The sequence below is a fragment of the Lygodium microphyllum genome, chromosome 9, assembly GCF_053477565.2.
Source record: "Lygodium microphyllum isolate KBCC chromosome 9, Lygodium_microphyllum_v1.1.10, whole genome shotgun sequence".
NCBI lineage: Eukaryota > Viridiplantae > Streptophyta > Polypodiopsida > Schizaeales > Lygodiaceae > Lygodium > Lygodium microphyllum.
Window position 1 is genome coordinate 122,542,771 of NC_141143.1, and position 22,883 is coordinate 122,565,653.

A 22,883-nucleotide genomic window follows, 5' to 3' on the forward strand; every position below is an offset into this window, starting at 1 on the left:
GTAAGGGATATCCGTGGGTAGGTGTTGTATAGAGGAACCTACCCATAATGTTAAAAAGAATCCCAAGGAATTCTTTTGCTAGATATGACATTTCTAATGCCCACATGTGAATCTTGTTGAAATTGTTATTGCAAAATGTATTGATAGTTCGGATCCAGCTTCAAAGTTTGAATTGGTAGAGTAAACGTAAGTGTGGGTTTGGGATAAAATGACCTTGTGTGACCAATAAGATGGTCTATTGCTATTATGTTGCATGAAGTTCATGCGAGGGAAAGAGAGATCCCTTTTGCCATAGGGTTTTATGAGGTGATTTGATTCGTCAACCATTATTTTCACATTGAGGAAAGTTGTTCTTGCAGACATGAAGTGACATGCTAAAAAGGCAAGGAATTGGTTTTCGATGAAGTCAAGATTAATGCATTCTTTTGGTTATATTTGAAAGGTTGAAAAAATTTCACTATTGATAGTCTTAAGTTGTTGGGTTTGGGATATTTAGTAAAATAATGTCATCATAGTATATATAGCAATGAGGAAACCATCTTAGAAGACAACATATTTGGTGTCTAATAAGTTTTAGACAAAACAAAAACCCAATATAGAATCGATAAGGGTTACACATAGTAGAGAGCATGAGAAGCCCATGAGGATACCATAAGTTTGTCTATATACCTCATGACCTAGTTAAATAAATGTGTGATCTATGAACCAATGATTAATCATGATAGTCTCTTTGAGATTAAAAGGGAACGGTCTTCTATTAGTAGATCAAGATCCATTGTAGCAATAGGAAGGGAATCCATTGAATGATATACATTGTTGTTTGGTTTGGCCAAAGGACCACTTTATAATAGTGGAAATGATAGTCTTTAGGCCATAATCTCCATTGTGAGGAATATGTAGCATTTCTTGATATTAGCCAACCATGTACTAAATATTCTTTCTAGTAAGTTGAGGATGAATTCATGAGAGGATTCAATGATCGAAAATGTTTAGTTTTTCAAGGTTGATGTTATGAATATATGCTGATTGAGCATCTTGCATTTTTCTTGAATGGCCTCTTTGCATGAGAGTGATAGAGATGCTCAAAGGGTACACATTGCTAAGCATATACAATTGGAGGCTTGGTAAGCCATGTAAAGTCCCTTTTATGTGCTTTGAATGAAGCCATAAGCAAGGGAGGTGATGGTTTGGAAGAAGTTGTTATTTTTAGTTCTTTAGCAAGGGAGAAGAGTAAGTTAGATACAACCTCTTTGTTAACAACCAAGGACCGAAAGTTCTTGTTGGTGTAGTGACCTATAGTACTTGGTGGTTTACGCCAACATTGTGTGCACATGTTGTAGTTGGGTTCAATCCTAGGGGTGGACTACTCATCATTTGCCTCACTTGTATGGGGTTTTTTGGCATCCCCCTAAAAATCCATTATATTTAAAAAAATGCTATTGTCCTAATACTAGTGTAGCTTGCTCTATGTGGAAATAATGGTTGTTGACCATAGCAATGAACCATGACCCTTAGGGTCATGTTCGTAATAGTGAACCATGACCTTTAGGGTTGTGTCAAGTCTTGCTTAGACTAGAGACTATGTGGGAGTCTTGTAAGCGAAGTGAACTTGGTGTGACATATTTTTTTTCACCTCCTTACTTACCAAAGATACTTTACGTTGAAAAAGACTAAATGTGGCATGTCCATTAACCTAACACCACTACTTCATCTCGTACATTTTTTTTTGAAACATTTGTGAGCTAATTTAAAGTGTTAGTAATCAGGGTTCTTTATATTACATGTAGGGATCAATAATATTTCTTTCATTCTTTTTTCCTTTATGTATTTGTGAGGTTTGGGGTAAGGGGGCTAGCTATACTGATTTTTCATGTTAGTTGTAGGGAGCAATAACAAAGCACATGTGAGTGCTTGAATGGACTATTGAAAAGAGTTCCACCAATACAAGTGGTCATGAAGGACCTGCCCACCAGCCACCACTTGCCTTTAACTATAGTGACATACATGCTTTAATCTAGAAGATTTTTTTTTTTGTAACCCAAAAAATGGAAAATGTAATCATCACAAAACAAGACAACATCATAACACTTTAGTGGTGCAAGAAAATCAAGCAACAACACGCAATTAAGACACCATAGAATTACCAACAAATTTGTGAGGTTTTGAAAGGCACAAATAGGTGCCACTACTCCCACTGTATCTTGCTCAAGGTGATTAGGCTGCGAGGGTGGATGTGCTTATTGATTGACTTCTACCATGATGGGGCTTGCCATTGAGTAGATAGACATCTATCATGGCTCCCCACCTTGTGACATTCCTTGAGTGACATCTACCATGGCTTGCCATCGAGTAGATAGACATCTGCCATGGCTTGCCATCGAGTAGATAGACATCTACCAATGCTCCCCACCTTGTGACATCCCTAGGATTTGCAACTATGCAAAATGAATGCCTTGCAATAATGTGACTGCAAAGGTTGTATGCCATAGCACATAATGATGGTGCAATCATCTATTTCCGCTTGACCCCCTACAATTCATATACCCCTTGCAAACGTGATAGCCAATGTGATTAGTTTGTTGTGTAAAATTATATTAATGCCTCAAAATGAGGGGCTTTACTAATACTTCTTGCTATAGTATTGTTAGAAACTTTGAAGAATCCACAATATATTCCATGCAAGGAAAAGCTAAAGTACCAAAATGGTCATCTCAAATAAGTAGATGTAGAGGCATACTTTTAGATAAGAATAGTAGCTTTTCACTACTACAATTAAATATACTAATCCAAAACATCTAACTTGTGTGGAAGAATTGGATCGATTGTTCAAACTATGGATATAAAGATTTCCACATGATCACATTCTCATTGTATAATAGGTGCTCTCTTTGTATTGGTAGTAAAAGCTTGATAAATGCTTTTTTAGTAGCTAATGGTTGGGCCATTTCACCCTATTTTTGGTCTTTTGCATCTACAACAAAGGGATCAATGGACTGTCATTTAATGATTCCCTATTATATCTTTACTTTGCGAACTAGATTATATATTTTAAAATTAGTTGAACTACATCATCATATAAATAAAAATGCAAAATTATTCCTTTGAACTACATCTTCTTACTTCAGGAAGGGTTTCATTGCTTCATGCTTTCCATGGAATTCATTTTTTTGCCCTAAAATTTAAACTAGAAATAAAAGAGAGGATAACTACATCATCTTGCTTTAGGGATTTACAAGAAATTGGGATTTCTTTCATGAAAAAAAGTTATTATTTGAATGAGTTTCAAACCGGAGGTTCAGGACAACAATGGTAGGATTGCCAAAGTGTTACAATCCCTAGTTTATGCATAAGACATAATAAAGCTACTTTGGCAGTGTGGACAACAAACTCATTGCTTTAGGGAATTAGCATGAAACATAGAAATAACTTCATGAAACCATGTGACGAAACATCATATGATTGCTATCACAGCATTACAGAGACAAAGAATAGAGAATAGTGCCAAAATATGATAGAGATACAATGGAATACATGGCACAAACTATTATCATAGATTTGTATTGTCAAAATCCCATAGTACAATAGGGTGCGATCATCCAATGAGATAAAGAAAGTGCCTCTTTAGGCCATGCCTGCAACAACCTCCAATAACTACATGTTATGTGATCTTTAAAGTACATTCTCATAAGTGCACTAAATAGACTAAGTTAAAGACTAAGGGTAATGTAAGAAAGATAAGTATGATTCTTAATGACATGGCTAACAAAAGCATTAATGTAAAGATGTTAACCATAAATTAAAAATGAGCTACCATTACAAACAATCAACTACTTCAGGGATGTGTGAAGGAAGACTCTTATTGCTATTACACCATGTTCCACCCTTTCCTTCCAACCATACAAAGGAAACTTTTGCAAAAGGAGAATACATATTTATTTATGAAAAGAGTTTACAATAGTTTACAAAGATTCACAACACCAACAAAGTATATTGCAATATGAGCAAAGGTAAAGTCTGTTACCTACATCCATACAAAAGGACCCAATAAGAATGAAAATCTCTAATGTGTATTATAAGTGTTAATGACCTCACCTCATTGTTATCCTTGTTAACTCTTACATTGGTTTACCTTATTGGTATCCATAAAAGGGGGAGTAGGAGTGATGACATGAGTGGAAGCAATAAAGAACCAAGAGCCATGGAGGTTCAAGCAAGAGAGAGCAACATAGTATGTGGGAACTTCAAAGTCACAATGTGTGACCTGCCTTCCCTTATTTTATTGTCATGTAAAGAATAAAGAATAAAGTGACAATGATGCATAGCTGCTACTTGTAGTGTACATGTGTGTAGATATTAAGTACAAGCAAATGTAGGCAGCTAGGCATAGACAACCTTTAATCCTCAACAATCTCCCACTAAAGGCAAATGTGCTTGAGTGTGGAGAAAACAAAAAAAAAGTGACGAAGTCCAAAGTGTACATGTAAGTACAACAAGATGAGGATTCTACTCAGTCAAAGCTCTATTTGCTTATCCTCGACCACTTCATTGATAAAGTGATAACAAATCTCAATGTCCTTGGTCTTTGCATGAAAGACTAGACTACATTCCAACTGAATGATTATCATAGATTTCGAATACAATGTAGGAATCATAATCATACCAAGGTCTACCACTAAATGGTCTAACCATAGGGCCTCCTTGCAAGTCTTAGTGGGTGAAATGTACTTAGCCTTGGTACTAGAACATCTAAGAAATAGGCCCCTAGTAAAAGTCAAGAGGTGGACTTCCTACTATTTGCATGTCTTGCATAATCAGAGTTTGTATAGCCCATGACTCCAATATCCTACCCACAATAACAAATGTATATATTTGCAATGCCCTTAAGGCATCTCATGATACCTTTTATAGTGTCCCAATGTCGCTTGCTAGATGTTGCCATATAACGAGCCACAATTTCCACTACAAATGCTATGTCATGTCTTGTGGTGGCTATCATGGCATACATCAAGCTATCAATCGTGGATGCATATGAGATCTTGGCCATTTCAGGCCTCTCATAATCTAATTGGAGGCCATCTACTTGACTGACCTTCACATGAGAAGGCAATGGGTAGCCAATAGACTTACCACCTTGCATATGGAATTTCTCAGGGACTTTATGAATGTACATCTTCTGTAACAAGTAAGGAGCCCCTTAGAACAATTGCATGTAATACACATATACCAAGGCTGTGAGAGGCATGCTCCATGTCCTTCATCTCAAAGCTTTCGATTCTTTAAAGCATTCGGCTCATTATGAGCACTCCCAACTATCAACATACCATTATGGGAGTAACCTTGTGAATGCATAAAGGCATCAAATTTATGATACCATTCCTTATACGCCTACTTAAGTCCATGAAGACTCTTTCTCAACTTGCATACTAGGTGTTTCATGCCCTTTTTATCAAAGCCCTTAGGCTGTTGCATATTAATGTCCTCATGCAAGTTGGCATGATAGAAAGCTTTTTTTCACATCCATGTGGTACAAGTCCAGATCCATCTATGCAACCAAGGCCAATACCAAGTATACGGTAGTCATCTTGACCACAAGAGAGAATATCTCATAGAAATTAACTCTCTTCTTATGTCTAAAACCCTTAGTAACCAATCAGGCCTTATATAATAACTAAAGGCGACTAGGGGTACTCTTCAACTTGTACACCCAATTGCATGGCGATACTGTAAAGATTGTGGGAGAGAAGGAAGGAGTCTCACTTGTAGCTTTCTTGCTTGCACAATGGGGGAATACACACAAGGGTGGAGGCTGAAAACAGTTTTCCTCTTCTTAGTTGTGTAAGCCAAAAAAACTCTCATACAAAGAAATAGAAGAACCCTATATATGGGTCTCAAACCAAAGACAACTAACTAAGGTGGCATACTAACTGAGCCACGAACTAGAGTAGATAAGGATAGCTGTCGTCTAGCTATTATTCATGGGCGGTGTACCAACCGCATCTGCAACTGACAAGTCGGTGACATAAATGCACAACGGTCACCCTGGCATATCGTGAGTGGAGCTCGATCTCTCAACACTCCCCCTCGAGCTCAATCCCAATTCCTGCACATCAAGCAAGTCTCTGAACTTGCGCAGCTTCTCTGCGCCCAATGCCTTCGTAAATATGTCAGCTACCTGATCCTCTGTGCTGACATAAACTAGATCAATAAGACCTAGTAAAACCCTCTCTCGCACATAGTGATAATGCACCTCAATGTGCTTTGTTCTAGCATGATAGACTGGGTTATTTGCCAAGTGTATACTACTCATGTTGTCACAATAAATAACAACTGGCCCATCTGTAGGCTAATGCATATCATAAAGTAGCTTATGCAACCAAGCTACCTCACATGCAGCCATTGCTGCACCCCTGTACTCGGCCTCTGTGCTCGACAAGGCAACTGTAGGCTGTTTCTTGCTGCTCCAAGTGATTGCAGCACTCCCAAAAGAGAACACATATCCACTGGTAGATCGTCTATCAGAAATGCTACCAGCCCAATCAGCATCAGTGTATCCATGCAACTGTATCTGAACCCCAGTCTCATAAAATAGTCCATACTGCAATGTGGACTTCACATACCTGAGTATGCGTCTAGCCGCATCCAAATGCGATTTCCTTGGAGCCTGCATAAACTGACTTACCAATCCAACAGCATAGCTCAAATCTGGCCTAGTAATAGTCATATAAATCAAGCTTCCTACTATGCGTCTGCACATAGTAGGGTCTTCCAGAAGCTCACCTGCATCTGCGCTCAGCTTCACATTCTACTCCAAAGGAACTGAAATAGACTTACAGCCTGTCATCCCATATTTGGACAGCATGTCCAATCCATACTGCCTCTGCAAGAGCTGTATCCCACTTGGTGATCTAATCACCTCAATGCCCAAGAAATAACACAGCTCTCCCAAATCCTTCATCTCAAACTTCTGCTTCAATAGCATTTTCACATGAAGGATATCTTCATCACTGTCACCTGTCATAATCAAATCATCAACATAAATGACAAGTAGCATAATACCTTTCTCTGTTTTTCTCACATAAAGTGAGAAATCTGCCTTGGAAATCTGAAAGCCAATAGTGACAAGATACTGTCCTATCTTGTCAGACCATGCTCTAGGTGCTTGCTTCAAGCCATACAAAGCTTTCTTGAACCTGCAAACAAACTCAGGATGAACAACATGCACATAACCTGGTGGCTGCTCCATATAGACCTCTTCTTGCAAATCACCATGCAAGAAGGCATTCTTTACATCCATCTGATGTAAAGACCATCCCTTTGATGCAGCCATAGCAATGACTGCTCTTACAGTTGCTATCCTTGCAACCGGACTGAATGTTTCTTCATAGTCAATGCCATATGTTTGTGCATACCCCTTGACTACTAATCTTGCCTTGTATCTGTTCACAGAACCATATGCATTGTGCTTCACCTTATAAACCCACTTACAGCCAATTGCATTCTTACCTTTAGGCAAAGGTACCAATTCCCATGTAGCATTTGCTTCCAAGGCATCCATTTCTGGTTCCTCAACAGGATACCTATCACTTTGACCATATATGCATAGTGAATGGCTGTAAATCCATCATATTTCAGCCTATCCACAGGATACCTAGCTCTCGTAGACCTGCGCAAAGTAGGTTCACTCCCAGGTGCTCTCAAAACATCCCTGGTCTTCCTTACTCTAGGTGTAACAATAGAAGGAATACCCAACTCATCATCAATGCTTTGTTCTGAGCCAGTGGATTCACCATCCACATAAGAGTGACCTGCATTCACATCAAACATGGGCTGATCAACCTTCTCTTTTTCTTTTCGTGATACCTGCATACCAATATCTGCATTGCTTTGAGAAGATTCTCCTGATCTATCTGCCTGTCCATGGGCGAAGAATGTGAACCACTGCTAGAGGACGCTCCAGGTCCACTAATATTTTGTGACTGCTGCTGTGAATTCTGTACAGCATTACCATTTTGTGCATCTACATCATCAATCACATTTACTGGTTTATACCAGCTACTTATCTCATCACAAACAACATCTCTGCTCACTGTAAACTTACGAGTAGAAGGGTTATAGCATCTATACCCTTTTTGCTGCAGAGAGTAACCAATAAAGATGCACTTCTCAGCTTTTGGATCCAACTTGGATCTCAACTCATCTGGCACATGTACATAGGCAATGCAGCCAAAAATTTTCAAATGAGAAATATCTGGTTTCCTACCAGTATACCTCTCCTCTGGAGTCATTCCATGTATTGCTGCAGTGGGAGTCCTGTTCATTATGTAGACTGCTGTAGCAACTGCTTCAGCCCAATAAAAATCTGGCAGGTCTTTTTCATTAAGCATGGCACGATATACCTCTCCAATATGCTTGTTTTTTCTTTCTGCAATTCCATGTTGCTGTGGGGTATGACTGCATGAATATTGCTGCTTTATGCCATGCTCCTGCAAGAACCTTGCAAACTCATTTGAGAGGTACTCTCCCCCTCCATCTGACCTTAGGCATTTTATTTGCAGGCATGTTTCTTTTTCAACCATAGCTTTAAGAGTTTTGAAATGCCCAAAAACTTCACTTTTCTTTTTCATAAAATACACCCAAACTTTTCTGCTATAGTCATCAATAAAAGTGACAAAATAATGACAGCCTCCAAGAGATGCAGCTTTAGTAGTCCACACATCAGAGTGGATTAATTCCAATGGCTTCTTACTTTCTTGAACATGTCTAGGAAATGGTTTCCTTGCCTGTTTTCCAAACTGACAGGCTTCACATACCTTATGCATTTCTGCAACCTTGAATTTAGGCAATCCTGCAACAATATTTTGGGCCTGCATTGATTTAAGTCGCTGTACATTAACATGACCAATGCGTTTATGCCAGATATCAATATCTGCAACTACACCGGTCCCATATGCAAACATTGCTGCACTCAATTCAGACATGTCTGCATCCAACATAAACATTCTGCCCTTCTTCTTTCCTTTTGCTATCAAGCGACCTTTATTTTTCATATCCTCAACAAAGCATCCATGAGGATTAAATCTGACCTGCAAGCCCTGCTCAACCATTTGACCAACAGAAACCAGATTCTTGGTGATATTCGGGACATGAAATATATCGGACAGGTATTTCTTTTTCCCATCCTGCATAGACAAAGGAATTTTTCCAATCTGCACAATAGGATGTGCAGTATCATCACCAGTCTCCACAAATCCTGGTTTTTCCATTTTCCTTGCATCCTCCATCCATTCTGCATGACCTGTCATGTGGTTTGATGCACCTGAGTCAACATACCATACATTATTGCTCTTTTCTGCACTTGTCACAGAATTGTTCATGTGCTGCACCATGAACAAATGCTCATTTCTATCATCACCCTGTCTACTAGAAGATGCATAATTCCCTTGTTGCAGTTTTCCATTCATGATGTCATTCTGCTTTTTATAGCAGTCTTTAGCCATATGACCCATTTTTCCACAGTAGTAGCATTCAACATTACTGTTTGCATTTTGGCCTCTTTGCCATCCACCACGACCTCTTTGGCTCCCCTTGCCTCTAGAGTTACCACATCCTCCTCCATAGGACTGGTTTTCTTGAGTTTGCTGCATATTCTGATTTCTGTCCCACGGCCTCCAAATCGGCCTCCTCTACCTCTGCCTCTATCTCTTCCAGCATTTGAGTAGAAGACAGTTTCTTTTAAAGTTCCTCCTGAAGAAGATGCACCACCATTTCTCTGCTCCTTAGAATTTAGAAGAGCAATCAACTCCTCAAAATCAGGAAATCTTTCACGAACTGAAATGGATGTCCGAAACTGTGCATAATCCTTTCCTAGACCATTCAAGGTTACAGAAACTAAATCATCATCTTTCACTGGCGACCCAATGGAAGCAAGTGCATCTGCAATCTTCTTCACCTTCATGTGGTAGTCATTGATGCTCATATTTTCTCTTTGCACATTATGCAACTCTTGCTTGAGCTGCATTTTCCTGGCTTGAGTATTTGTGCTGTACATTTTTGACAAAGTATCCCATGCCTCCTTTGGCGTACTTGCATCCTGAATATGCACAATCATAGAGTCTGAAATACTGATAGACAGCCAGTACATAACTTTCCTGGCTCTCTCATGCCATGCTTTGAATGCCTGCATTTGCTGTTGATTGGGAACATCAGAAAGAACTGGTTCTTCTTCATTTCCTGCAACAAATTCCCAATATCATTTTTCCATAAGGAAATTCATCATTCTAAACTTCCATGCTTGGAAGTTGTTCTTGTCAAGCTTTTCAATTACAATCTGTGAAAGAGAATCAGACGCCATTACAGAATCCTGCAAAAAATTCTGTCACTGCAGAGAACACAGCTTCAGCCTCACAAGGGCAAATCTGCAAAACTGACGAAAGTGGTATTTAACCACACAGTCACTTCCTAGCGACGATTTTGCATATACAGGAACCAAGGATGATTCTATAACTTCCAATGTCTCTGCACACGAGCATACGATGCAATATCTGTGGTAACTTTTCACCGACCTGTAGAACAGTGGTCGCATAGCGGCTTTTTCCTGAGTGCGTGCAGAAAACTTTCGCCTCCAAAACAGGCCCCGAAATGGCCTCAAATCAAAAAAACAAGGTCGCTTAGGGCTAAAGCCTTATCCCGCCTTGCTTCACCGCGAAGGGCCTCTCAACCTGAGACAGTGCACTCTTGCAATTTTCGGCTGTGCTACCTGCAGAGATCTGCTCCTAAAACAGAAAATGAAAGCAACACTGCTCCTCTTACCAGAACACCGCGAGCTTGGCTTGCTTTCTTGAGCTCCTTACCACGAACAAGGCTCTGATACCATGTAAAGATTGTGGGAGAGAAGGAAGGAGTCTCACTTGTAGCTTTCTTGCTTGCACAATGGGGGAATACACACAAGGGTGGAGGCTGAAAACAGTTTTCCTCTTCTTAGTTGTGTAAGCCAAAAAAACTCTCATACAAAGAAATAGAAGAACCCTATATATGGGTCTCAAACCAAAGACAACTAACTAAGGTGGCATACTAACTGAGCCACGAACTAGAGTAGATAAGGGTAGCTGTCGTCTAGCTATTATTCATGGGCGGTGTACCAACCGCATCTGCAACTGACAAGTCGGTGACATAAATGCACAACGGTCACCCTCGCATATCGCGAGTGGAGCTCGATCTCTCAACATGTTCTCTCTATCCAACATCATCATAATTTTACACAACAAGCAGATCGTGAGCCACTACATCATCAATAACTATAGTAGGCTCTTTAACTAGGGCTAGCTATACTGTAATAAGAGATTCCTCCTAAAAGATCACCTTACATATTTCAACTACCTACTATGGTCTCATATCCATATTTACCTCACGAAATATGATATCATGTTTGTGGATAACCTTCCAATCCTACGTACATCCCAAAGATAATAGCCCATCTCACTTGCATTACCATTTCCAAGAAAGTTACATTTTGTGGACTTTGGATCTAGCTTATTGCATTTCTCTTTGGGAATATGGCAGAAAGCCTCACAACCAAATATAAGCAACTATGTATACAAGGGAGGTTTACCAGACCATACCTCCTCTACAAGTCAACTACCAAGAGTAGTGCATGGGGATCTATTAATTAAATGAACAACAATAGTAATTGCCTTAGTCCAAAGGTATTGGCATGACTAAGTATATAGTGGACTCTTTCTAGAACGGTCATGTTCATGCACTTTGTAATACCAATATGGGGTGGGGTGTATGGGATGGTCAATTGATACTTAATACTCTCCTACATCACAAAACTATGTAAATGCCTTAAAGACATGCATGTGAAAATTGGAAAGCCTAATTTTGCACCACCCACATCAAGTTGCACCGCTCAAGCATGTAAGTGTGCGTACACTTGGAGATTGATTGGATTAATAAGAAACACACTAAAGGGGATTAAACTAAAAGATGAATCCACTAGTAGGAGTGCAACCCCATAAATCGGACGAGTGACTGGAGACATCAAAGAAAAAGATCTAGAAAAGATAGAACCATTAGACCACTTAGGGAAGGAATGACTAATCAAGATTAGAGACACATCTTTACTAGTGGGGTAAGAGACAACCACCATGGCAGGTACTAGTTCAAAAGACGAGAAAGACCCGACCTTAACCTTGACCATAATGTAGGAAGGTACTCGAATGACATCCAGTGAGTTATCACACAGTATGATCAATAGACAAGAATAACACATCATGGAAGACTTGTAGCTGATATCATACTGATCTTGAGGAGGAGAGGAGGCTAGGAAGGATCTCACTACAGCTTATAGCAAGCTATAACTAGGAGCAATGGGCTCAGAGATCACGTTAGGAGAGAGAGCTCAATGAGATTCATAAGATCCTAGCCATCTCAGGTAGAAACAGAGCGAGAGGAAGTGCCGATAGGGAGAGAGTCTTAGAAGTAGATATTGTAGTGAGCGAGCTGCTAACGAAGCGATTGCTAGACAACACTAATGCTAAGCAAAGTGGAGCAACCTTGGTAGCATCATTGCTAGCTCGTGGCTAGGAGTCACCCAAATACTGGGAGCCAAACAAAGATACCCATAGTTGCCACAAGCAACTTGACAAATATCAAGCAGGCAATGACCCCTATAGCTTTGTCGAGTAACAAGCACAAGCATTTAGTCTTTGCTTAGGAGACAAGGGACGGACTTGGTTTACCAGTCTAGATAATGTTGATGAGCACAATAATTTCAACGATCTAAAGGATCTCTTCATCAAGAGATTCTTGTAGGCAGGATACTCCGATCATCCCTTAGCAATGCTGAACACGTTTAGAAATGCTGAGAGAACTACAACACTTAGTGAATGATCATCCCTTAGCAAGTAAGATAAATGAAAGAATGTCAACCATACTCAAGCGATAGCTGATCTAAAGTCACGGCTAATAACTAGACTATAGAAGTCATTGCAAAGGCTAGTGCGACCTCATGTGTAGTGTTTGCATTATGGAGGGAAGCATCCGCCATCTAAGTGTCATGATCCTAGGTCCCGACAATTGTGGAAGATTTGGGCATGATGCTATGCATTGTTGATTGCCAAGACGATTGCCATACCAACAACCCTATGCTTAGCCATACTATCCAAGAGTTAGATAGCCTAACTTTGGAAAAGGAGTCCCTTTGGCTCTACCTGCACCTAGCAATTCAAAGCCAACCACTTCAAGGGTCAATATCAATCCAATAGGGATCCCTAGACCACTAGGACCTATTGTGACCCATCCACCAAGCGATGCTCTAGTGTACTTTGTAGAGGAACCACTACATGAAGACTCATACGTGAACCCTTAGGTCTCTTATGATGAGGAGGGTAATCCCATACTGATGGAGTTTAGGCATGTGCCAATCATGGCTTTAGGTAGAGGGAGAGGTAGAGGCCTAGGAGGAGGTCAAAACCATGAGCCTAACATGTTGGACGTGTGGCCATCCAGGGCATATCTCATCCCACTTCCCTGAAAAGGAACAAGCAAATAGAGAGAAAGCCGACTTGAGTTTTCTTGAATGTGGAGTCACACACCTATTTACCGATTGCCCCTGGCAAAAATCCTCCACTAGCTCAGCAATCATGCCATGTGTGCTGCTCGATCTCTTTTATGTTGAGTCACCTAATAATAATGCCACACCCATTCCCATAAATGTCATGACACAAGCCCAAACAAATCAATATGATATTTTATTACCTAGACCTAACAACCTAGATGCAACCTCTATAGGGAAGAAGAGTTGGCAAAGGAGAAGGAAGAGGACTGATGCAAAAATGACACTCAAAATGGAGAGTATGACCACTTTAACAAAGGGAAAGCATGTTACTAATGCAGAAGTAGAACCATCTGCTCCTAAGACAAGAGAGAAGGGAAGTGCTAAGGTTGGAGAGTGCGTGGATCCCAACTAGTAACTAAAGGCTATGGATAAGGTCAAAGAATGGATAAAAGAAACACATGCTCACTTGTTGCAAGATATTGAGCCTATCATTGAGGATGAGATCAATGAATTCTCAACCATGAGCCCACTAGACTCTCCCATGCACTTGAGAACAGGAGAGACAACATCACCAGATGCACAATTGCATAGGCAGAACATGGATGCCATGAATAGACAAATTTCCCCAAGAGCATTGGCAGGGAGCCCATGAAGCAGAGGAGAGAAAGATAGTTGGCAATTTGCTCATCACTTATATAAACTCATGTAACAGTGCCACTAGGAGAATTTCTTAGAAAAAACCCTACACTATGGCAAGTGTTGAAGCAATGGGTAGAACGAACTGATAGACATGAACCTCAAGACTTGCTCAACCATGATGTTGTGACACACATACCAAGCCTAATGCTAAACCCAATGTTTAAGTCCCCATAAGTGAATGCCTTTTGGGAAGGCACAGAGATGCATGTAGTCTTACTTGTCATTGCCCTAGGAGATACAACGTAAATGGGGATAGTAAACACATGAGCAGAAGTTAGTGTACTTAGCCATGCAATCCTACAAGCCTGGAAAAACCCACCGGTAGAAACTACATGGTTCAATATCACTCTAGCAAATGGGATGAAGGTCAGACCCTTTGAAGTCCTAAAGGATTGCCCTTTAAAGATAATGGGAATTCAATTGCTCCTTGAACTTCATAGTGATGAAGGGAGTGGATTATGATATCCTACTAGAGGCTCAGACCTTGGATGAGGAATGCTTGAGTTATAGAGGATTGGGATAATGGCTTGATATTCGTAGGCAATGGATATAAGAAGTAGTTTGAGTAGAGATGGGAAGTTGGAAAACCTTACTAGTGGACCTACATGCCATCTTTGTCATGCTAAAGGGTGACTCAAAGACTAGAAGCGATTATGACCTCTAACTAAGCACATTCCTTGTCTTGAGGATGATCGTGATTGGATGCATATGTTGGCAACCATTGATTTGTTATTCTTGAATGATGAGGATGAATATAGGCAAGTTGTAGACTTAGCTATAGCAAACCCAATAAAGCCACAACTTCTAACCTACCCATAGTGCCCCTATGCATGATGGCCAAGAGTTTCATTAGCCGACCAACACCAATCACCTATCATGTCATAACTAACAAATTGGAACTCATAGAATCCTCAAGTGCATGCCAAGTGAGCTAGTTGGTAACCTAGTTGCAAAACCTAAAGCCCATCAAGGATCTCATGGAGAGTAAGGAGTGGCGATGGACTAAGGTGCATGACTTAAACTTGTTATATAGCTGGAATCTCATTACAAGTGAGAAAAAACTTGAGGACATGAACCTTGGAAACAATACACAGTCTAAGTATGAGAATTCCGATGATGAGTATGAAGACTGTTGTTCCATCCAGTGAGGAAAGTGAAGAGGAAGTGGAGACCATGGGATATGAAACGAATGCAAGAGTAATTGAGCAAATCAAAGTAGACTTTAAATCCTGAGAGATTAATGCTTTTAGAGTGAACAAAGGAGTTGCCAAGTAGATTGCAATCAAACTTGGCTAGAATACCTAGAGGTAGTAGATTATGAGCAAATGGGATTAGTCCAGCCTGGCACCACATCATTATTTGAAGTGGAGTCAACCTCAAAGCTACGACCATTAGGGGAGATAGCCTCTGTCGGTGAGGATTTTGAGTACAACTTTGAGTCTGAGGTTGTACTCACAATCCTCACCGTCAGGAAAGAAAGCCTACAATTTCGTGGATGGCTGCAAGTCCATTTGGATGACGACATGCACAACACAACATTCACCATGAAATGGGGTATGTTTGTCTACATAGTCATGCCATTTGGGTTGACAAATGCCTCTGCTACTTTCCTGTGAACAAACCCTACGCAACAAGTTGCATTGCTTGATGGTTACTTCTAGTTTTGGAATTTGACTTCTCTATGTGGTAGTACACTAGCTGATTGCCGGTCATTTATATCGGTTAGGACAGGATGGACTTTTAAGGAGATGTGTTTGTGAACACGAAAAGCATGATGTTCTCACAGAAGCACATGGCGAGATTTCTAGAGGACATTTGAGTGGAGACACCACATCACGCAAGGTGCTCCAGTCTCAACTATGGTGGCCTACTCTATTCTACGATGTAGCTAAATTTGTGAAGCACTATGATGAGTGTCAACAGACCAAAGTCTCTATTCATAAGGACAAAATGGAGTTGACCCCAGTGATCGCATACCAACCATTTGAGAAATAAGGAATTGACTTCATTGGTCCAATTAGCCTTGCAGCACATTATATCATTGTTGCCACAAACTATCTCACCAAGTGGGTGGAAGCTCGAGAAACTTGCAAAAATGATTCTAGGACCATAGCCAAGTTCCTTTGGGAGTAGGTTATCTTAGAGTTTGGTCGTCCCATATAGAGTTGGTTACTGACCAAGGCACACACTTCATCAATGAAGTGATTACTCACTTGTTATCTACCTTCTTGATAATCCACAAAGAAAACCTCACTGTATTATCCTCAAGCTAATGGTTAAGTTGAATCCATGCACAAGATCTTAGTAAATGTCCTAACAAAGATAGTCTTTGTTTCATGCAGTGACTTGAACGACAAGCTCATGGTAGCTTTATGGGCATATAAGATGGCCTACAAAATGGCCATAGGACAAACCCCGTTCAAATTGGCCCACGAAATTGAAGCAATTCTATCAGTGGAATTCTTGGTTCCAAGCTTTAGAATAGCAGTCCAAGAGAGATAGGAGGGAAAATAAGCATGGACAAATCATTTGGAAGAGCTAGAATGCTTATTTGAGACTTGTCTTATTGAATTCATGCCCTAATATGTGAGAAGGCATGACGCAAGAGTTGGTTTGACAAGCACGTCAAACAATGAGACTTTGAGCAAGGAGACCTAGTCTTGTTGTACTCTATTAAGGGACACAAGCAGAATATGAAATTCAGGGGATTTGGACCTTTCAAGGTTTGCAATATCAATAGAATAGATACTGTAGAACTCGAAACCTTAGAGGGGGAGGGCATAGGCTTTTTCAACAAAAGTCACATAAAAAATTATTATCCTGTGTCGTGTCCAGTCCATGAACCTCCAATGATAGAACCACCAATGAATGTGAGAGTTGCAACTATTACTAAAATAGAGGATGAGGATGAGGAAGCAATAGCACTAGCCTACCTACATATAACAATGAATGCTCAAAAGACATACACCTTTGATGCACTAATTGATGAGGGAGCTAACTATAACATCTTAACGTATGATCACTAGACCACTATGGGTCGCCCTAATTGTAATCAACCAATGCAAAACTCGGCCCATTTGGGGGGTAGTCCTATCCACTCTTGGGAATGTGCAAACCGATGGTTTCTATTAAGATTGAGAGCCTACCCATCGTCTTTATGTATTGCCTAACAAACAAAGTGTTGGTAAGGAATCACTATTGGGTCACATGTTCAAAAATAATAAAATTGTTGTAATGTTAACTATGATGCACAATGCATCCACCTTGCCATAGGCAATGTTAGAATAGTTCAGCAAGGGCACCAGAACCATCCAAAAGCCTATAGTGCCACTGATAGTGAACCCTTGTGTTAACCCTAAGGAGGGGGTAGTGTATCACAATGTACACCCATTGTGAACAAACCTTGCACAACAAGACACATTGCTTGATGGTTACTTTTGCTTTTGGAATTCGACTTCTCTATGATGGTAAAAAAGGCAAACAATACTATATGATAGATATCATGTCTCGCATACCCATAGGTGAAGCAGTTGGATAGGGCATCATTAATGACCTACCAGATACATATATTTTAAGAATGTTTAGTGCGAACGAGACTTGTTTAGAGAAAATCTCACACTATATTGGGCAAATCATATAGTCCACATCCTAGAGAATCTCCAACGAATGAGACTTTATTTAGAGTAGATCTCACATCGTATTGGGCAAATGATATAGTCCACATTCTAGAGAATGGATTGCCTAAACGATCCATAAAAAAATCTATGTTAAAGAGACCAATTTTGAAGATCCAACCCTATTAGTTGATTGTCGGTCAATTATATTGGTTAGGATAGGATATGGACTTTTAAGGAGATATATGTGTGAACACAAAATGCATGATGTACTCATAGAAGCACATGGTAGGATTGTTGGAGGGCATTTCAGTGGAGACATTACAATATGCAAGGTGCTCCAATCTCAACTGTGGTGGCCTACGCTATTCTATGATGCATCTAAGTTTGTGAAGTACTATGATGAGTGCCAGCAAACCAAAGACCCTATTCATAATAAGGAAAAAATGGAGTTGACCCTAGTGATCGCATACCAACCATTTGAGAAATCAGGAATTGACTTCATTGGTCCAATCAACACCTTGCGACACAGTACTCACAAGTCAACTACATCATTTTTGCCATAGACTATCTCATCAAGTAGGCAAAAGCTTGAGCAACTCACAAAAATGACATTAGGACCACGACCAAGTTCCTTTCGAAGTAGGTAATCTCACGGTTTGTGGTTGCTCCATAGAGTTGGTTACTGACCAAGGCACACACTTCATTGATGGAAGTGATTGCTCACTTGTTATCCACCTTCTTGATAATCCACAAAAAATCCTCATTGCCGTATTATCCTCAAGCTAATGGTCAACCTGAATCCATGAACAAGATCTTAGTGAATGTCCTAACAAAGATAGTCTTTGCTTCATGTAGTGATTAGGACAACAAGCTCATGTGACAACTTTATGGGCATATAGGATGGCCTATAAAATGGCCATAAGACAGACCATGTTCAAATTGACCTACGAAACTAAAGCGATTTATCAGTAGAATTCTTGGTTCCAAGCTTGAGAATAGCAGTCTAGGAGAGATGAGAGGGCAAAGAAGCATAGACAAATCGTTTGGTAGAGTTAGAAAACTTATCCGCCGAGACTCATCTTATTGCAATCCATGCCCTAATTTGTGAGAAGACACGACGCAAGAGTTGGTTTGACAAGCACGTCAAGCAATGAGACTTCAAGCAAGGAGACCTAGTCTTGTTGTACTCTATTAAGGGAGACAAGCAAACTATGAAAGTCATGAGATTGGGGCCTTTCAAGGTTCGCAACATCAGTAGAATAGGCATTGTAGAACTTGAAACCTTAGAGGGGAGGGCATAGGCTTTTTCAATAGAAGCCGTATCAAGAAGTATTACCATTTGTCACATTTAGTCCATGAACCTCCAATGATAGAACCACCAATGAATGTGAGAGTTGTAACTATCGCTGAAATAGAGGATGAGAATGAGGAAGTAGTAGTACTAGCCTACTTGCGTATAACAATGATTGCGCAAAATGCATACCCCTTTAATGTGATAATTGATGAGGGAGCTAACTATAACATCTTAACGTATGATCACTGGAACACTATGGGTCAACCCTCTGATTGTAACCAACCAATGCAAAACTCGGCCCATTTGGGGGGCAGTCCTATCCACTCTTAGGGAAGTGCAACCCAATGGTTTCTATCGAGATTGAGAGCCTACCCATCATCTTTTATGTACTCCCTAACAAACAAAGTGTTGGTAAGGAATCACTATTGGGTCCCATGTTCAAAAAATAAGTCTGTTGTAATGTTAACTACGATGCACACAGCTTTTAGCAAGGGCACCATAGCCACCAAAAATCCTGTAGTGCCACTGATAGTTAACCCTAGTATCAACCCTAAGGAGGGGGTAGTTTATCACAATGTACACCTATTGTGATGTCCCACCAACATCTAGAAATCACATCCAAAGCTACAAATCAAACAATAGAGTGGGTCCCAGAGGCATAGATCACCACCTCACAAAATCCAATCATTAGGAACTCGATTTTCATGCCTCATGCTCCAGACCTAAATGGAGGAGTTGGCACTCTTATGGTACATGGGTGACTAGGTTGAGTTGGGTCCCAAAAGCCCTATTGTGTACCCAAGGTTACTATGAAGATCACACCTTGGTGTGGCTACCCAAACTCACAAGTGGCATGTGTGCCCTTCAATCCCATGCTCCAAAACATAATGCCCAAAAACATACATTAAAATAGGGTAAGAGAAAAGCCAAGAGGAAGTGTGCTCAATCCATGAGTATTCCAATGGTCTATGCCAAACGCTCAACCAATCATCAATGAGCAACTAATCATCAGGGAACTCCCACCTAATAACTCTGATGTGATCACCACCACACAATTCGAAGACAAAGCGTCACAACTAAAGTTCAAACCCAATCAACTTCTCAAGCGATGCTCAACAAACTCCATGAGAATCCCAAAGTAGAAACACCACCTACCAACCTGTCTAGTCCAATTAAACCAAAGCCGCCACCAGTAGGCCTTAAGCTATCATAGTAATGATGATTCATTCTTGAATTGGCTTCCAACATGGCCATGGATACAAGAGATGACTTAATAACATGCATCCTACGATTGGACTCAACTTTCACATTGTTTGCTAGAAGTTACGAATGCTTGGACCTAGGCCTCCTCGACGAACACATAGCAAATGAGGTATGTTCCTTGTTGTGTTCTTGGGAAGAATAAAATTCATCTTCACAAAGGCCTCCACCATTGCAGAAGAGTTAATTACCAATGAAATTTCAAGAGAGCATGCCTTAAGCCAACACTTAATCACATCCTTCAAGAAGAGCAAAATTCCCATGCCACCATAGGAACTTACTGATCTCCGATGATTAGTTGAATCTGAGCCAAATTTCTTATGCAAGTTCAATGGGCACAAGAGGGTTATCAAATCACGTCCAATGTAGAGCAATGTCATGCCATCAAGACTTCTGAGTATGACCAAACACATGTGGCCCCAAATTCATTTAGAGTATTAGTAATGACAAGAAATTGACCATTATAAGACAATATCATGCTACATCCATAATTGGATAGGATTCTAAGAGAGGAGGAACTCCACATTGCAAGTTGAATCAACTTAGGTGACCTCTTGATTGATCTATTGACTTATATCACTTAGGTGGGCATTCATCTAGAGGATATGGACTAACATGTGACATTAGAGTATAACCCAACCTTTTACAATTGGCTCTTAAAATAGTGAGGCATATCAAGGATGCACTGAAGGCCCTTACACCTTTACTTTAATAATCCTATGAATTACTTTTATCATTTCCAAGGGAGAGGGTGTAAAGTGGAATGTGAATGAAAAATTGAAGTAAGAGATGATCTTCAAAAAAAAAGGATGAATTGAATTTTCAATGAAATCCCTACATTTTTACTCTATAAGTATCACAACCACTACACCTAGGCCACCCCCTAGCCCCTCCCCAACTTCACAACTTAGGGCACATCAAGGCATGACATTTTGATATACCTGTCTCTCTAAGTCACACACATCACCTCCCGTTACATGAACTAGGTCCTCAAGTATAACACCTTAGGCTATCCATCTCCTGATTCCACCACCACTTGCATAGTACACTACATGATAAGGTAGACGCACCTACATAGAAAGTACAATTGTTCTTCTTTTCAAGTACATTGTGTAGGAGCACGGCAAGCCAACAACTGCAGAGGCCTTCTTCAACCACCAATCTATCTTTGACATCAGCAACCTTAAAACTTGTTTCATTGAATAGCTCCAACATGAACAGCCTCCCCAAAGACTCCACAAACCATTCCACACCAACCCACAACATCTTCAGACCTGTAGCTTCAAGTGCCATGGGACTCACACCAAGCTAGGAGGGGAGTAATGTTAACCCTCAGAAGACCAAGATGGAAAATCTGAAAAATCAGAAGTGGAAGACACTCCCAAGGCAAGAGGAAGACAAAGGACAAAGGTGCACTAAGAAAAATTTGAAGACATAAAGCATAGGAAAAAAATTCCAAATGCAAAAGGAAGATGCATAAGAATAAAGTGCATCTTAATATTTTTGCAAAAAGAGTGCCAAGTGCATTGTAATTTATTTTGTAAAAGAGTGCCGGGCTCTCTCCTATGCAAGTTATAAAGAATAAGAGGCATGGGTTAAGGCCATGCTTATACGAAGGGAGGAGGAAGAAGAGTGGAGGAATGGAGGAGGGCTGGGATACCAAATAGGGGATGGCCGCCCAAGGAGGAGATATGACATGTATAAAAGTCAAAAAGTGAATGAAGAAGCTCATTCTTGGTGTGTGGCCAAACTTACTCTCTTCTTGTTTCTTGTTTCTTGCTTCATTCTTATGTATGAGGGAGAGAGGGTGTGTGAGAGAGGGAGAGTGTGTCTGTGTGAGAGTGAGGGACTGTGGAGAAGCTCTTCTTCTCTTGTCTTCATCATCTTCTTCTTCTCTTCTCCTTTCTCGCATGTATGGCTATGGAGCTTGAAGCTTGGAGCTTGGAGATGGAGCTTGCTTGAAAGCGCATTTTGGATCATGGAGCTACCGTCAAATTTGTGGAATGAGGCAACTGGATCAAATTCAAAGGTAAGCTCACTACACATGTGTGAGAGAGAGAGTGCACATGAATATGTGAGAGGTAGCCATAGCTCTCAGCTTGAAATGCTTGAAGCAATAAGTGGTGTGTGGGTCTTGGCAATGTGCTCGCAAGAGTGATGACAGTGTTGGCTACCATGAAAGCTTCAAATTAAGCTCTCTTCTCAAGCTAAATGCAATGTTGAAGAAGCTCCTCAAATGCCTGCTTTAATACCAATTGAAATGTGGAGCAAGAGTGAAAGCAAGAGCTATGGAGGTTTAAGTAAGAGAGAGCAATATGGTATGTGGGAACTTCAATAATCACAAAGTGTGATTTTCATTTTCTTATTCTATTGTCATGTAAAGAATAAAGAATGAAGTGACATTGATGGGTGGCCACCACTTGTAGTGTACACATGTGCAGGTAGCAAGTACAAG